Genomic DNA, 6,000 nt, shown 5'->3' on the forward strand with positions numbered 1-6,000 from the left:
AAGTCAAACTATACTGTTGAGGAAGGGCGAATAAAAGATGTCTATTTATAATACAAGTATTATTATAAAATACAGTTCCTGTCTGGTTGAGCGGGCTCTGTCTGGGCTCCAACACAGAGGATGTGAGTGAGCAGTCTTTAACTTTAGCTGCAGGGGAGAGTGAAATGGAACGACCGCATCGGATGACGACTCCCTCGAGTAGCTCAAACCTTTACACACATTAACCTATTCTGTACGGGAACCCATTTTGGTGTCAGCATCATGTTATGCTTTAGCTATTGAAAAATAGCAGATCTACAAGCTCATAGCGCGCCACCGAGTGGCGCGCTACGAGCTTGTAGGTCTGCTATTTTTGAAAAAAATCGAAGAACGACTGACATTTTTTTAGAATCTGATCTCAGGTCAGAACGGGTTAATCAGACCATAGTGTGTGTCCAGTGGAAACCTCGTATGAATCTGATCTCAGGTCAGAATGGGTTAACCGCTTGAACCCCAGCATCAAAAGAAGTATAGCCGATCCAGAATCATGTGAGCTTGTAGATCGGCGATTGAGATATTTGGTGTAGAAGAAGGAAACGCACAGTATATAGAGAGCCAACTCAGGTCCACCCAAATGAGCAGATGGGTGGGCCCTGTGCGTCTTCTTTTCTATTGTCTCTATGCCCCCCCATACGGACCCGGAGGTCGGGGGCTCCAGTGACCTCCAGAAGCAAAGATCTGAGTAAAAAAATGTCCGCTTCATGCACTATTCACAGGAAGCGCTCTGGCCCGGCCTGCAGGTTGAGAGCTGCTGCCATAGTTGTTTTTTTTAAATGTATTTAACCTGAACTGGCAAGAAAAACCGAACTATGTACTCCCTGCTCTCAAATTGACCCATATTAGAGTCACTATGGGGACTTAAATGTACTCATGCGCGCAGTGTGTGTGTGTGAGTTGCGCGCAATACGCTCGGCCGGGCGAGACCCATGGCAAGGTGAGCGTACTTGCGGCCCCTATAATTCAGTGTAGTGTGGAAGTTGAACCTGGCCATGCAGGGCTGAGCGGTTCTGACTCAGTCTGGACCCACACTGCAGACCGGGCGGCGGGCTCAGGTCCATTAACCCATTCTGACCTGAGATCAGATTCATACGAGGTTTCAGCCGGACACACACTGGTCTGATGAACCCATTCTGACCTGAGATCAGATTCTAAAAATGTCAGTCGTTCTTCGATTTTTTTCAAAAATAGCAGACCTACAAGCTCATATCGCGCCACTCGGTGGCGCGATATGAGCTTGTAGGTCTGCTATTTTTCGGACACTGCCGGTTGCAATGGGGGTGTGTGGGCCCTGTCACGTATATGAGAGAGAGAGAGAGAGACGGACTGATTCCGACCTTTTCTCCAAGTGATAAGAGCTAATTCTTTCTTTAGAGCCCAGAGCAGAGTAAACAAAAGGCGGTGCATTTTGCGTGTCTGTGTCTGGCCTTCCTCTGACAGGCTCAGAATGATGACGGTCTGAGTGTGCATGGCCTTGCATGGCCATCTCTTCGCTTTGCATCAATGTCATATCAGAGCTGTTCATGCTGACACACGCTATCTAGCCCATTCTGACCTGAGATCAGATTCATACGAGGTTTCCACTGGGACACACGCTGGTCTGACGAACCCATTCTGACCTGAGATCAGATTCTAGAAATGTCAGTCGCTCTTCGATTTTTTCAAAAATAGCAGACCTACAAGCTCGTATCGCGCCACTCGGTGGCGCGCTATGAGCTTGTAGATCTGCTATTTTTCAATAGCTAAAGCATAACATGATGCTGACACCAAAATGGGTGCCCGGTCAGAATGGGCTAGAGTGTGTGTGTGTGTGTGTGTGTGTGTGTGCCTCTCAACGAGAGCAACTGTTTACTGCAACGTGACGAGAGCGACAGACGTGTCAATATGTGTCGTTCAGATGTACGGGATTGTACGCATGAGAAGATAGTATAGGCCTATACTGTATATATATGCATGCGGAATGCAATCAGACAAGAGGCAAGACGGATGCTGGGGTCTGAGGGGTTAAAATCTTGTGCACGTGCACGTTTAAGACGTTTATAGAGACGGGAATCTTATGAAGATTATCCCGTAGTGTGTGTGTGTGTGTGATGCAACCCGATGTCCAAATTGTGTAATGTTCCGTTTAACCCATTCTGAACGGGCACCCATTTTGGTGTCGGCATCATGTTATGCTTTAGCTATTTAAAAATAGCAGATCTACAAGCTCATATCGCGCCACCGAGTGGTGCGATACGAGCTTGTAGGTCTGCTATTTTTTTTTAATCGAAGAATGACTGAATTTTTTTAGAATCTCATCTCAGGTCAGAATGGGTCAATCAGACCAATGTGTGTCCAGTGGAAACCTCGTATGAATCTGATCTCAGGTCAATTTACAATTTACAATTTAGGCATTTAGCAGACGCTCTTAATCCAGAGCGACTTACATTTAAGCAAGAACAAAAGCATGGGAATACATCACATAAAAGTATTTATCATGAAACATGCGTAAGCTAAGAAAGTAACAGTGGAATATCTATATAATGAAACTATACATACACTATACATATCAACTATACATCTATACTACTATGCTATACATATGTACTATGGTCAGAATGGGTTAAACTCCCGTTAGGGAGAGCTAGGCTATGTGAGGACGTTGTTCCTTCACTTCACTTCGTTTCCCTCTGTCACATCAGGACAATGTGTCCTTCAATCAAATTAGTCTCCATATCTACAACGAAGCCCCTTCCGGGCGCGGAGGAGGGTTCCCCCCCGACCACATGGCGAGCAGCGACGCAGTGAGGGGGGATGGGGGAGGGAGGGGGGGCGGCGGACCGCATGCACCAACGCTTTACAATCAGTGGTTCCCAAACGTTCCAGGTGGAGACCCAACAGAGAGAGGAGACGTTTGCCCGGGACCTAAACTATAGTGAAAAATAGACCTAAACTATAGTGAGAAATAGACCTAAACTATAGTGAAAAATAGGACCTAAACTATAGTGAAAAATAGACCTAAACTATAGTGAAAAATAGACCTAAACTATAGTGAAAAATAGACCTAAACTATAGTGAAAAATAGACCTAAACTATAGTGAAAAATAGACCTAAACTATAGTGAAAAATAGACCTAAACTATAGTGAAAAATAGACCTAAACTATAGTGAAAAATAGACCTAAACTATAGTGAAAAATAGACCTAAACTATAGTGAAAAATAGACCTAAACTATAGTGAAAAATAGACCTAAACTATAGTGAAGAATAGACCTAAACTATAGTGAAAAATAGACCTAAACTATAGTGAAAAATAGACCTAAACTATAGTGAAAAATAGACCTAAACTATAGTGAAAAATAGACCTAAACTATAGTGAAAAATAGACCTAAACTATAGTGAAAAATAGACCTAAACTATAGTGAAAAATAGACCTAAACTATAGTGAAAAATAGACCTAAACTATAGTGAAAAAATAGACCTAAACTATAGTGAAAAATAGACCTAAACTATAGTGAAAAATAGACCTAAACTATAGTGAAAAATAGACCTAAACTATAGTGAAAAATAGACCTAAACTATAGTGAGAAATAGACCTAAACTATAGTGAAAAATAGACCTAAACTATAGTGAAAAATAGACCTAAACTATAGTGAAAAATAGACCTAAACTATAGTGAGAAATAGACCTAAACTATAGTGAAAAATAGACCTAAACTATAGTGAAAAATAGACCTAAACTATAGTGAGAAATAGACCTAAACTATAGTGAAAAATAGACCTAAACTATAGTGAAGAATAGACCTAAACTATAGTGAAAAATAGACCTAAACTATAGTGAAAAATAGACCTAAACTATAGTGAAAAATAGACCTAAACTATAGTGAAAAATAGCAGATGTACACAACGTGACGCTTTGCGCCACGTTGCGAGCTTGTAGACTGTCTATTTTTCAATGTTCATATATATATATATATATATATATATATATATAATATATATATATATACATATAGGAATAAGAACATTTATTTTTACTCGAGTCGTGACCCACGAACGGGTCCCGACCCACTGTTGGAGAACCAGCTGTGACTTACATAATTTAAATAACCTCCGGATGGGGTCCATTTGGTTACATGGGTTCACTGTCAGAGCGCCAAACGGATGGGGTCCATTTGGTTACGTCGGTTCACTCTCAGAGCGCCAAACGGCTCACATTAAAACACCGGAGGATTATAGACGATAGTGTGTTCATTTTATCTCCGGCAGGAAATTAGTTTGAAGCAGATTGAGTTATTGCGTCGGAAACAATAAAGTTAAAAGGATAATAACTCTTCATAATGGTGTCAAACGGTGTCGGTTGTGTGTGCACGTGGCCTATGCGCGACACACACACACACACACACACACACACACACACACACTCGTGCCTATGTACGTACGTGCACACGCCTGCTTCCAGGCCTCCCTGGCCCACAGCGGTACAGCAGACTAAAGGTCCTTTCAAACGGGCAGCCATTAACTCGCCTAGTAATTAATTTTCAATGAGACCTGCGTTTTCTTTTCTTCTTCTGTACGTGCAGAGAAGTCGAGGGGCGACAACGCCAAACGTATTTACGTGAGCTTCGGTCACGTGAAACAGTACTTTTAGTCAAGTACATTTTGATTTTCATACTTTTACTTGTAACAGAGTATTTCTATTTCGCAGAATTGAGAAAGTAAAAAGATGGAGTACTTCTTCTTCCACCACTGAAGAAAAGTTTTTGAAATACTCAATATGACATTTATCGTCAATGTCGGTGGAAAGCTCGTCCGTCCAACAGTGAATGGACAAAAGAAGGAGCTGGACTTGACCACCATTTTATACTTTGGCTATTCAAATATAGCAGGTACACATGACCACCATTTTATACTTTGGCTATTCAAATAATGCAGGTACACATATAAATAAATATATATAACTAGATAAAGTGCCAATCGGCACAGGTCTCCACCAGGATTCTTCCTCAGCCTAGTGGGAATATGCGTGCACAGTTTCATCGCAATCGGACGCTGCCGAGTTGTGGCCATTTGCTACTCCTGAAAACTGTAGGAGCCAATCGTGGCCAATCAGGATGGAATATGAGAAATCAATCATGATCACATGACTATGGAGATCATGTGTACCGATTTGCGTGAAATTTGGATAAAATCTGAAGGAGTAATAATAGAAAATGTGTTTTACATATGTGGGCCTCCTGGTGGCGCTATAAAGAGCAGATGTGAAAAATTCCAGGTTGGCAGAGGAAGTGTAGCGCCCAGGATTACATTAGATAATTGGCACTGGGTGAAAAGAAAAACTGGGTTACAAAATCGTGGGATAAAATTTTTTAAAAAAAAAAGAAAAATTCCAGACAAAGGTTTTTCCTTGGCCTCTAGGGAGTTGCATACAAAGTGATCCACAGATTCGTGCAGTTAGAGGTAAAAACACTTTTCGTCCAGTTATAGCGCCACCTTGAGGCTGAGTTGAAATTGTTCATGTGGCATTTCGTCCTCGGCCTAGTGGGAATGTGTTCATGATTTGCAGCATTTTGTTTGAAACTGAGCACTCCTGTGAACTTTGGAAGCCAATCTTAACCAATCAGGATGGAGTCTGAGAAATCTGAAAGACCGGTTTCGTTGAATGGCTCTAGAGAGACTGTGTACCAATTTGCGTGATGTTTGGACAAAATCTGTAGGTGTACTGTGCAAAAAGTTGTTTTGCACAAAGCGGCCTCCTGGTGGCGCTATAACAGGCCGTTCTGGAAAGTTTGGGGCAGAGGTTCATCGTTGGCATCCAGGGAGTGTGTGTGCAAAATTTGGCATCGACCGGGTTAACGGTGGCCGAGATTAGCTGCTCACGGACGGACGGACACACGGACGGACACACGGACGGACGGACGGACGGACGGACGGACGGACGGAGTGCAAAACATACTCTCCCCACATGCCTTCGGCCTGGAGGAGACA

The 6,000-nt window shown here is 42.5% G+C and overlaps 1 protein-coding gene across 1 annotated transcript in view; it reads left to right on the forward strand.

Moving 5' to 3' along the window:
- Positions 1 to 6,000, forward strand: part of tmeff2a (transmembrane protein with EGF-like and two follistatin-like domains 2a) — a gene marked incomplete at both ends in the record, with an annotated part of 244,960 nt that overhangs the window by 113,583 nt on the left and 125,377 nt on the right.

Source organism: Protomyctophum parallelum (assembly GCF_964188405.1).
Source record: "Protomyctophum parallelum genome assembly, chromosome: 11".
Lineage (NCBI taxonomy): Eukaryota > Metazoa > Chordata > Actinopteri > Myctophiformes > Myctophidae > Protomyctophum > Protomyctophum parallelum.